The sequence below is a fragment of the Zootoca vivipara genome, chromosome 13, assembly GCF_963506605.1.
Source record: "Zootoca vivipara chromosome 13, rZooViv1.1, whole genome shotgun sequence".
Taxonomy (NCBI): domain Eukaryota; kingdom Metazoa; phylum Chordata; class Lepidosauria; order Squamata; family Lacertidae; genus Zootoca; species Zootoca vivipara.
Window position 1 is genome coordinate 43,837,553 of NC_083288.1, and position 12,646 is coordinate 43,850,198.

At 43.6% G+C, this 12,646-nt stretch overlaps 1 pseudogene; it reads left to right on the forward strand.

Moving 5' to 3' along the window:
* Positions 1-9,494: 9,494 nt before the first annotated feature.
* LOC118095576 (vomeronasal type-2 receptor 26-like) lies at positions 9,495-11,683 on the forward strand (annotated as a pseudogene).
* The last annotated feature ends 963 nt before the right edge of the window (positions 11,684-12,646 follow it).

Sequence of the window (12,646 nt, forward strand, 5' to 3'; positions counted from 1 at the left end):
GAAAGGCTTTATATATTACATTCAGAATGATAAAAGGGATAGAACATCTCCCCTTTTTAAGTTTGAGAAAAGGCATGCAAGAGGTGACATGATCAACATGAATAAGATTGAGTATGATGTGGAGACAGTCAGTAGGGAAAAGTTGTCTCCCTCACCCAGAATACTAGAACTCAGGGAGATTAATTAGGCTGTGTTCATTAGAGAGTCAATCAATTGAGAGCCAGAGTGGACCACAACATTTTAAATTTCAGTATTCAATCAGTTAAAGCAATACTGTCACAGGAAGAGGGTTGATCCTGGAAACACATTTCACAGGTGTCAAATGTCAGGGTAAAGAGGTATATCTTCAATGTTTCCTGAATGCTAGATAGTGAATGTGCCAGACATACTTATGTGGGGAGGGAATTCCACACCTTACAGGTTGCTACAGAGAAGGCCCTTAAAACTTCTTAAAAGCCAGACTGAAAAAGGATCCAGATATTCAATCTCTGCCAAGCATCCCAAAATGGAATATTTGCCACTTGGCAATGGTTGTTTAACATTTCCTGATTCTGGGTAATTAAGTAAGGTAGGTAAGTAAGTCTCTGAACGAGGGGACACCATCCCCTGCTTCAAGGAAGATGGTGTCTCTCCATCCTCCAACAAGGCTTTGATCAATCCCCAGACTTCCTCAGTCAATTGCCTACATCTTGTTTTAAGAAACCAAAATAGAGATGGATAGGCAGGCAGGTGAATCTTTCAGTTCTGAATTTCATGCACTGTTTAATTCCCCCATGAAATGGTAACTCACTTCATTTGCAGGATGATAACAAAGTTCTACCAACACATCCTGGCCTTGGTGTTTGCTGTTGATGAGATCAATCAGAATCCCAGGATCCTGTCCAATGTCACTCTTGGATTCCACATCTATGATAACTATTTTGATTCAAGGATGGCCTACCAAACCACTCTGGATCTGCTCTTTAAATCACATCACTTTGTCCCCAACTACATATGTGGCATTCACAAAAACGTAGTAGGAGTCATTGGAGGACTTAGCTCTGACACCTCCTCATCCATGGCAGATGTCTTACGTCTTTACAAGATTCCACAGGTAGAATATGGATATTAAAATAAATGTGGATATTTCATGCTGTAATTCACTCTTCTCTCCTTTCACTAGGAAGCTGTTGATTCATAAATAGGAAGTTGTAAAATGGAAAAAGCAAAAGGGTTGCAATATAGGAATATATGGGGGGGGATTAATACTATGAGTACCCGATAAGGCATATGAGAGGACCCAGATTCAAAAGGATGTGTGTTTAAGACAAGTAATGGAAGATTTTTCCAAGGGTGCCAGTTTGACAAATGGGACATCTTGATGGATTCAAATTACATCAATCTTGAAAACATTACCCTAGCTGCATGAGAGGTACCAATCCTAATTCATGGTGTCAATATTCACTTACAAAGGCATAAATAGCTCAGGACATATTGACTAGAGAGAGGGGAGAAACGTGTCTCTGTTAATTCTCAGTGGTTTCCAATACCCTCAACCATGGTGTCCTTCTGGAACAGCTGTTCGAATTGTGAGTGGACAGCACTTCTTTGAGATGGTTCCAGTCCTATCTGGGTGATCATTCCCAGAGGCCTGTGGAGCCTTCCATTTGGGTTCCTTATATCCCAAGCTGTTTAAAATCTACATAAAACAACTGAGTGGGGTTATCCAGAGTTTTGGAGTACATTGTCAGCAATATACTGATAGCACATAAGTCTACTTCTCTTTAGATCTGCAGGTGTTGCATTGGGTGTTCTGGACCAATGTCATGCCTCAGTAATGGACTGGATGAGAGCCAATAAGCAGAGGATCAATCCAGATAAGATTGAGGCACTGTTAGTTGGTGGTTTCCTACACCAGATGAATGGGAGATGAATGGCCTGCTCTTGCTGGGGTTACATTCTCTCTGAAGGAGCAGCTAGACAGCTTGTGGGTACTCCTGGATCCTTAGCTGTTGCTTGAGGCTCAGCTGGCTCAGATAATAACCCTTGTCAAAGGGGTGGATCCTCTCAGCTCTCAACTGTGAGCTTTTCTTTTTTTTTATCCCAGTCTCCCACCCATAGAGATCTTCCCTTCCTTGCCTTTCACACAGGGTACTTCACTAACCATCCATTACCTTTATGTGTGTTGTTGTTGTTGTTTAATTGTTTAGTCGTTTAGTCGTATCGGACTCTTCTTGACCCCATGTGTGTATAATCCTAATAATACCCCAGAGTAGAAGACAGCAGAGAGAGAGAGAGAGAGAGAGAGAGAGAGAGAGAGAGAGAGAGAGAGAGAGAGAGAGAGAGATGAAATAAAAGAGGAAAGCCCCCATTCCACCTGTCATAAAAATGCTTATTCAAAATATTCACTCTAGGATGACATCCAGCTGTTCTTCCTTCTGCAAAGCAGCATTTTCCCAGTCTTCAGACTCACATGTCCAGACCAAATTTAACAGCCAAGACTTGGCTATCGGTAATCACCACACAATTATCTCTGTCAGCAAGCTGTGCTTCTCCCTGGAAGCATATATAACTATGAATGTCTCTCTCCCTGAGAATGTCTCTCTCCCTAAGAACTATGGAATTTCCTGCATGGGGATGTATGATGTTATTCAGCATTGTTGATTTTCAGAGGTTAATTGAAAAGACTGTTTTGTGCTGTTCTGCTGCATTGTTTAAGTTCATCTTAGTTGCTTTAATTTTTTGGGGGGGGGGCAATGATTGCCATGCTATTTTTGTATTTTACTGATATATGGTTTATTCCGGTCACAGATCAACAACGTACATACTCCTCCGGAGATCTTCTGGAGTTCCCAGAATACCTTTTCAGGAGGGTTCTTAATAGATGGAGTATCAACTTCTCTCTACAATCACTATAAGGGTTATAGTTATAGAACAAAAGTGCAGGATCAGTGGTTTCTGTTGCTCCAGCTCCACATTGAAGTTTTGTTGAATCATCTACTTTGTGCAGAAAGCATTAACAACCAGCAATAATAAATGCAGCAAAAATTTGGAGACAATCAATGTGTAGAAATGCGATGACTCAATAATATTAAGAATGAATAGCTACAGAATTTATTAAGCACAATTATTTGTGTGCATTTTTCTATGCAACGACATTGGTGTCCCTATACATTTGGTTAAATAAGATTTATATTCAGGTAAAATGGGTGTATTGTGAGTTCTTGCTTCAACTTGGACAGATTGGCTTTTTCTTTTTTTTTCAGATTTCATATGGTTCATTTCAACAAGCCATGAATGATCAAATCAAATTCTCTTCCTTTTACCGCATGGTCCCTAATGAAGGACTTCAGTATCAAGGAATTATCCAGTTACTTTTGTATTTCAGATGGAAATGGGTTGGGGTCATCACTACAGATAATGAAGCTGGAGAATATTTCTTACAGACTATTGAGCCAATGCTTTTCAAGAATCAGATCTGTTCAGCATTCACAGAAACGATTGAGTACCATCTGCATTTCAACAGTAACATGTGTGATATGTTGGGTGATGTGGTGCGTTTCTCAAAGGTAATCAGAAGAGCTTTCATACCGAGCAAAGCCAATGCTGTTGTTATATATGGAGAAAGTCAATCTATTGCATGGCTGTTAAATGCTGCAAGTACAATGATGGTAATTCAGGGATTATATAATCAACATATTAAGTTACCTGAAGGGAAAGTGTGGATTACAACAGCTCAAATTGATTTCATATTAAATATGTTTCAAAAAGATTTAGACTTTAACTTACAAATGTTCCATGGTGCAATCTCCTTTGCTATCCACTCCAAGGAGACTCACAGCTTCCAAGAATTTATTCAGCATGTAAACCCTTATTGGGAAGATGGAGATGGTTTTATCAAAGATTTATGCGAACAAGCATTTGGTTGTTCAGATTCAAACTCCACTGCGTCAAAATATGTTGATGGCACATGTACCGGAGAGGAGATGCTGGAGAACCTTCCTGCACCATTTTTTGAAATGAGCATGACCGGCCACAGCTATAGTATCTATAATGCTGTCTATGCTTTGGCACATGCCTTACAGATCATGTATTCAGCTAGAAGCATCCACAAAAGAATAGAAGGTGGAGACAGACTCTCTCATCAAAATTTGGAGCCTTGGCAGGTAGATTTTCCTGATATAAAGCATTCAGTTTACAAAGTGTTCAGTGTTGTGCACTGCCTTCATTGTATTATGTGCATTTGCAATGCACGATAAGTAAAGAAATAGAAGAATAGACCTCGATAACTGAACATAAACTTTAATTAATGTTGTGGTATCCAAGTTGGGTATTAGAAAATGAATAGAAATCATTTAAATGACATATGCTTTCATAAGTAAGAAATTAACAGCAACTCCTGTTGGGTTTATTGGGTTATTGCCTTTGGTTTGATTTTATATTATAATAATTATACTTGAAGAACTAATAGCTCTCAAGTACGGTAACAGCTACTATTTGAACAGTTAGAACTAAGGCTCGTCCTAAATATCAAGTGGCAATTAAATTGACAATTGTTAGATGCCAGGGGCAGTGGGCAGTAACATAATCTGAACCAAATTTTGGTTGGGGATACGGATTTTGTTAAGAAACTTGTGACTTAAATGTGCCTGTCTGTTTTTCCTCTTACCTACTGTAAACAGCACAAATTGGCCAAGTCAAGTGCACATCAAACTGTCTGAAATGACCCTTGCGGCTTTCTGTACTTTCTCAAAACCAGGTGCAGTGTGCATGGAAATTTCTGGTTTCCACGGTAGCTCCAGCACACAGAGCCAGGCTATTTAACAACTGGGGGCTGGGGGGGGGAAGGGAATGCTACAGTGAACTAGCAAAATGCAGGGATGCCCAAAGGTAAAGAAGATGAAAATAAATCACATCCTCCAATCGGCTGCCTTGTGATATTAAACAAAGAAGAAAATATGTAGTCACCCCAACACACATGAATGTCTGCCTCACCCACCCAAGCTTTGCCAACCTTTCACCAGCCTTCTCTGCTGCCACCATCATCAAAAGCAAAGCAGGAGGAAAAAACCACTCTTTTTGCAGTGGAAAATGAAGCAAGTAGTTACATGGTGAGCAGAGATGGTGGTTGCCATAAATTAGATAAAGCTAATTTAATTATTCCTCCAGCTACCACTTTCAAAGGGGTAAACTTAAATTCCCAACATACCACAAAAAAACACAGAGGGATGTGCGGAGAAGGTCTGGGTGGCAGTGATTGAGAAAGGAACAAGCAGTTTTTCTCAGTTCTACTTAGCTGCTTGCAGTCTCTGGGAGCTCATAAGCAGAAGGTCATGAACAGAACTTGTAAACAGGGGTATTTAGCAGGGGAGTTTAAGAAGAAAGCCTGGACTGCTGTCTCTTGGTGTTTGTAGAACCAACAAGACAGAGACGGCGCTTCTGGAATGACCTGCATCACAGAATTTATCTGCCCCTCTGTGGATAGCTGTGAGTCCAAAATGACCCCCAGTCTGCAAACATTTAGTAAAGGTAAAGGGACCCCTGACCATTGCATCCAGTCGTGATCGATTCTGGGGTTGCAGCGCTCATCTTGTGTTATTGGCCAAGGGAGCTGGCATACAGCTTCCAGGTCATGTGGCCAGCATGACAAAGCCGGTTCTGGCGAACCAGAGCAGCACACGGAAAAGCTGTTTACCTTCCCGCCTGACCTACCTATTTATCTACTTGCACTTTGACGTGCTTTCTAACTGCTAGATTGGCAGGAGCTGGGACTGAGCAACAGGAGCTCACCCCGTCGTGGGGATTTGAACTGCTGATATTCTGATTGGCAAGCCCTAGGCTCTGTGGTTTAACCCACAGCGCCACCTGCATCCCCTGGTCCTTTAGTGAAGATCCAGACAAAAAGTATTACCTAGAGTTGTTGAGTTTTTTGCCAAATTCGAGAAAGAAAAGGAACATTTTACAACAATTTTAAAGGGAAATCGGCAAAAAGGGAAATCGGCAAAAGTGACAATACCAACATGGTTTGCCATACCTCCAGATTTCCCTGGACATTTAAAAAAAATTCTGCCCGGACACTGTTCGGGAAATTCTGTACATCTTGCAACCCAACCTTTAGGGACACAGTTACTCCCTTCAGCACTCGGGAGTCCCGCACACACCTGCCTATCTCCTGCCTTTATAGACCTTGTAGTTCTCTTTTCATCTAGGTCTACTCATTCCTGCAGAGGATCTCATTCAACAACAGTGCTGGGGATGAAATCGCATTAAATGAACACGGAGAGTTAGCAGGTGGCTTCGATATTACAAACTTAGTCACTTTCCGAAATGGATCATATGTCAAGGTCAAAGTGGGGAGGCTGGATCCTCAGGCCCCTCCTGGCAAAGAGCTCACCATTAATGCAGACAGAATCAAGTGGCATAGTGGCTTCACTCAGGTGAGAAAATAATTGCACAGGATCTCAAATGGCAACATTCATAGTTATCCAATAAGATGGGGTGTAAGTGGGGGAAGGAAGCTTTTCTTCACTTAATACATAATTAAATTTGTAATTGACTGGAAGAGAAAAGAAAGTTTTCTTCCAAAGGACGTTTCGCCTGTGTAAATATGAATTAGACATTTCACATTACTTACTAATAGATTGCCTTGTGTTAGATTTATATGTCTCAAACATTTTCTTAATATTAACCCTTACCTATATCTTTGGATAGGAACCGCCGCTTTCAGTATGCAATGCCAACTGCCCTCCTGGTTATGGGAAGAAAAAGAAGGAGGGGGAGAAGTTTTGTTGTTATGATTGTGATCCATGTCCTCATGGGATGTTCTCAAATGAGAAGGGTGAGAGGTGCCATTTTACCATATAAAGGTTATTTAGTAAATTCTGAGCAAATTGGCAATGGAGTTTACTCTGTATGGTCTCAATTAATATTGTTTGTTATGTCATGGGTGCAGATGTCAGTTCTTGTGTGATCAACTCTGTGTAGTGATTCAGCATGCTAGCAAGGATATGCTAGGAGTCAAGTCTAACAAGAACAATCTTCTTTATTGCAGTAGGAACTAAACTGGGGTGGAGGGAAAGGACGAGCCTCTTTTATACTCTCAGGAACGGGAGTTGGAGAAAGGAAACATTTAGATTTAGAGTTGGGGTAAGGATCCAAACTATACTAACAAGTTAACCAATAGCAGCAACTGTCACCACACCCGTTTGAATCCTCCTGGAGCGGGAAAGGTAGTTACAGAACTTAACAGTGAGATTCATGTACACAATTTTAAACAATACATAACACCCCTTCCCTCCTAGTTCGCGGAGCACTCAAAATATCTCAAAAATTTGGCGGATGGCATTCCTGTTGAGACCTCCTAGCAACAGGAATGGCCGGTGTCTGCTGCACCGGAACTTGGGTGATGGTGGTGTAATAGGCAGGATGGGCGGTGACAGCATCTCTGGGGAAGTAGCGATGCTACTACCTTCCGGCAGAGGCGTGTCCAAATTGCTGGAACTGTCCTGGGCAGACGGCTGCGGGGAACTGGTACCAGTCAGTATTTCCTCTAGGTCAGACGAGTTCCCCTCACTCTAGTCCCCGTCATTCTGGGTACGGTTGGGGGAACGCCAATGCAGCTGATCTATATGACGTCTCCACACCCGGCCGTTGTCCAGTGTAATGAAATACAAGTCTGGTTCACTGGCGCGGGTGACAACACCTGGCACCCATGCCAGACCTCTGGCGTAGTTTTGTACCCAGACTAGCTCTTCTGGAGCAAGGTAGTGCGTGGTGTCCCTTTCGGCCTCTGGCCGAACTCGAGCAGGCCGGCACGGGTTTTTGTCCGGGTGTACAAAGTCTATGATGGTGACCAGCCGGTGGCCCAACAATAGTTCAGCGGGTGACTTGCCTGTGGCAGTGCAGGGCGTGGCATGTTGCGAGAATAACATCTGGGCAATTCAGGCCGCCCAGTCCCCCTCCAACATGTGTGTGTGATAGCCTCTTTCGCCATACATACCATACCATCTGCTCTGCCTGTCCATTTGATGATGGGTGGAATGGGGCTGACGTTGCCCCCCTAATGAAGTTGCCCACCAGGAATGCCTTAAACTCCTGAGACACAAAAAGCCATTCCATTGTCCGACACGATAGTCTCTGGCAGTCCGCGGGTTACGAAGAGCTGCCTTAACATCCATATGACCGCAGCGGAGGTCATGCTGGGAACTACTACCACTTCCAACCACTTTGAGTAGGCATCCACCACTATCAGGAATACCTTCTCTTGCCAAGGTCCCGCAAAGTCAATGTGCAGATGGCTCCAGGGAGTCCGCGCCTGCTCCCACCAGTGGACTGGTGCCCTAGGTATATCAGACTTCGCTTCTTGACATGAGGTGCACATTCATACCCATTTGTCAATGTCCTGGTCCATTCCGGGCCACCATACATAGCACCTAGCCAAGGATTTCATACTATACCTGGGTGCTCCATGTGGAGCGTGTCCAGCACCCTGTTCCTGAGGGGTTCCAGAATAATCACTCTGTCCCTCCACAGCAGGCACCCCCGGTGCAGTGAGAGCTCATGCTGCCTGGTCTTGAATGCCCTGAAACACTCTGATGGGGGACCCCCTGGCCATCCCCTCCCCACCAAAGCAAGGATACAGGCAAGGATTGGGTCTCTCACTGCTCGGGTGGCAATATCAGGGGCCGTGACCAAAGGGCCCAGCAGGGCTTCTAACATAATGACATGCTCAGCAGGTGCAGGATCCTCGTCAGAAATATGGGCAAGGGCAGGCGGCTTAAGGCATCCGCATGGCAGAGACATGTAGCCTTTCCATGACACAACTCATACTGATACCCATTTAAAAATATAGACCAATGGAGTATGCGGGGAGAGAGCATCTTAGGGGTCTGTTTGTGAGGGACAAATAACCCTAGCAGGGGCTTGTGATCGGTCTGGATGGTGAACGGCTGTCCGTAGACATAATTATGAAATTTCTTAACACCCGCCACAATGGCTAAAACTTCCTTGTCTATTTGAGCATAGTTTCGCTCTGTAGGGGACAGAGTCCGTGAATAAAATGAAATTGGCCGCTCAGTCCCGCCAGGGTCCCTGTGACTAAGGACGGCTCCCAGACCATACTGTGATGCATCGCACGCCAACACCAGCGGCTTGGACTCGTCAAAATGGGCAAGAACGCTACGCTTCGAAAGCATACCCCTAAGTGCGTCAAACCCCCTCTGATGGACCTGGGTCCAACACCAAATACTTTTCTTCTCTAACAATCTGTGGAGGGGCTCCGCAATGGTTGCCTTATGAGGGAGAAAGGTGTGGTAAAAGTTGAGAAGGCCTAAGAAGGCCTGAAGTTCAGTTTTGTTTCCCGGGCGAGAGGCCTCCGCAATGGGCCTTGTCTTGGCCGCTGTGGGGTGAATGCATCAATTTCATAGCCCAAAAAATTGACATTGGGCACCCCAAAAACGCACTTCTCCTTTTTAAGCTTAAGCCCAGCATCCTGCAATCTGGTTAAGACAGCACGGATGCACTCAAGTAGGTCCTGAGCATATTTCTCAGCGATAAGGACATCATCAAAATAGGGCAAGACCCCTGGAAGCCCCCGTAAGAGGCACTCCATAAGCCCCTGAAAGATTCCCGGTGCCACACTGACCCCAAACTGGAGCCTTTTTATGCTAAATGCGCCCTTGTGGGTGACGATGGTCTGAGCCTCAGCAGAGTGCTCCGACACAGGCAGAGTTAACCAATAGCAGCAAGTGTCACCACACCCGTTTGAATCCTGGAGTGGGAAAGGTAGTTACAGCACTTTAACAGTAAGATTCTTGTACACAATTTAAACTAATACATGTTGTTGTTGTTGTTGTTTAGTCGTTTAGTTGTGTCCGACTCTTCGTGACCCCATGGACCATAGCAGGCCAGGCACTCCTGTCCTCCACTGCCTCCCGCAGCTTGGTCAAACTCATGTTCATAGCCTCGAGAACACTGTCCAACCATCTCATCCTCTGTTGTCCCCTTCTCCTAGTGCCCTCAATCTTTTCCAACATCAGGGTCTTTTCCAGGGAGTCTTCTCTTCTCATGAGGTGGCCAAAGTATTGGAGCCTCAGCTTCAGGATCTGTCCTTCCAGTGAGCACTCAGGGTTGATTTCCTTCAGAATGGATAGGCTTCATCTTCTTGCAGTCCATGGGACTCTCAAGAGTCTCCTCCAGCTCCATAATTCAAAAGCATCAATTCTTTGGCGATCAGCCATCTGTATAAAACCAATACATAACATTGTTTATTAACAATAGTAGAATTTCTCATTGATGGTGGCTCACAGCTGTGCTGCCACATTTCAATAACACATTTTAACAGTATACACCATGAGTATAGCTCCACCCCTCTGCTGTGATGCAACAACACATAAAATTTGCACATGCATTCTGTCCTGAAAGACACTAAACTTTTCCTTTTTGGGAAGGGAGGATGGAAAAGAATTGGTGGAAAATTCTCTAAGAATAAGGCACATTGGGGACAGGGTTAAAATCCGATAAAATCACCTCTTTTGCTTCCAAGATTGCAGCTGTAATATTTAATCTGTGGTTCTAAAAAAGTGGAAGAGGATCACTAAAAGCATATTTTCTCCATATAGGAAATGTCAGATTTCATTCATGACTAAATCTTCAAATCATCTAGGCACAAGCATTTGGACTAGACGGTTTGAAACATTTCCTCATGGAAACACAATGCTAAGGGGAACCCTGATTTTTTTAAAAAACAAAAACTCTTAAGTATATTCTGAATTGTTTCCAATAGTCATACAACATTTTTTTCAGGGCTGGAAACCTGTTTCAGATGTCCTCCAGATCAATGTCCAAATGAGGAGCAGAATGAATGTATTGCCAAGAAACCAAACGTCCTAGGCTTTGGTGAAACTTTGGCCATGGTTTCAACTTTCTCTGCGCTTTTATTCTCTCTGATCACAGCTATGGTACTTGGCATTTTCATTAAGCACCGGGACACTGCCATCGTCAAAGCCAATAACAGAAGCCTCACTTACATTCTCCTCATCTCCCTCCTCTTGTGTTTCCTTTGTTCCTTGATGTTCATTGGAATGCCTAATAAGGCAACCTGCCCACTCCGACAAACGGCTTTTGGCATTGTCTTCTCTGTGGCCCTCTCCAGCATCTTGGCCAAGACTATTTCAGTGGTTTTGGCATTCATGGCTACCAAGCCAGGATCCAGAATCAGGAAGTGGGTAGGCAAAAAACTGGCTAACTCAATTGTCCTTTCCTGCTCTGTGATTCAAATTGGAATCTGTGCCTTCTGGCTGGCAACCTCTGCCCCATTCCCAGATGTGGACATGCACTCAATGACTGAAGAAATTATATTCTTATGTAATGAAGGGTCAGTTCTCATGTTATATTGTGTTTTAGGCTACATGGGCTTCCTGGCCACTGTCAGCTTGACTGTGCCTTCTTAGCCAGGAAGTTGCCTGACAGCTTCAATGAAGCCAAGTTCATCACCTTCAGCATGCTGGTCTTCTGCAGTGTTTGGTTCTCCTTTATTCCCACATACTTGAGCACCAGAGGAAAATACATGGTGGCTGTGGAGATCTTCTCCATCTTGGCGTCCAGTGCTGGGCTGCTGGGTTGCATCTTTTCCCCTAAATGCTACATTATTGTGGTGAGGCCTGAGTTGAATAACAGAGAGCAGCTGATACGGAGAAAGATGTAAATAACAGAATAGTTTGCTGTTTCTGTGTTTAGACTACCGGTATGTAGACTGTTGGCATGGTGATCTGACTGTGGTTTTCCAAGAAAGGTAGTTACCTGAAAAGATCAAAGTAACAGAAGAGATTGTCCTATCATTTACGTTCCTTCTATTCAGCATAGTTATATATGAAGTGTAAATGAACTGTGATTATGTGTATGAAAGAAGCTATGGATGGCATTGAACTACTTGAATTTCTACAGCTTCCCTTACTCTACTTCTCCCGCATCCACTTTCCCAATCGGTTCTAAAACTCCTGAGCAGTTGTGGGGATGCTTAAGAATCTGCAGAGAGAGGAAAGGGGAAGGGGAACATTGAAAGCTGCCTTATACTGAGTGAGAGCATTGCTCAATCTATCAGGACAATGCACTAGATTGAGTAAAGTCTCCATCCAAATTATGCTAATTTGGAAGGATTTGGGCATCAGTCATATTGAGTTGGAGTAGCCATGGCTTTCTCTGGTTTGGGTTGTATGGCACAGAATGATCTAGGGCTGTTGGGGACAGATATCACGCAAGTAGCGGAGGCAGGCAGCAAGCTGGAAAACCTGTTTGTAGTTTGAGACCGTAGACTGATCATCAACTATGTCTTCCATGGAGAATGTAAAAGCCTCATGCCTCCTGATTCTCCTCCCTGTCTTTTTACCCCACACCAAAGGATTGATGACCCTTCCAATCTGCTGGTTGATCACTAATGAAAATAAGATTATTCTTAGCTACAGCCCAGTTGTACACTTCTTTTGAGGTGGATAAAAATCCACAAGAGGGTCAGCTTGGGTTGTCGTATTTCAAGAAGCAAAAATCTGGACACAAAGGTTGTAGAGCTTTTGAGCTGTTTTACGAATTCACCCAAATAAAGCATTACTCATAATCATCAAACTTTATTATGGTCGCAGACCAGCATATGATAAAAACATGTGAATAAAAT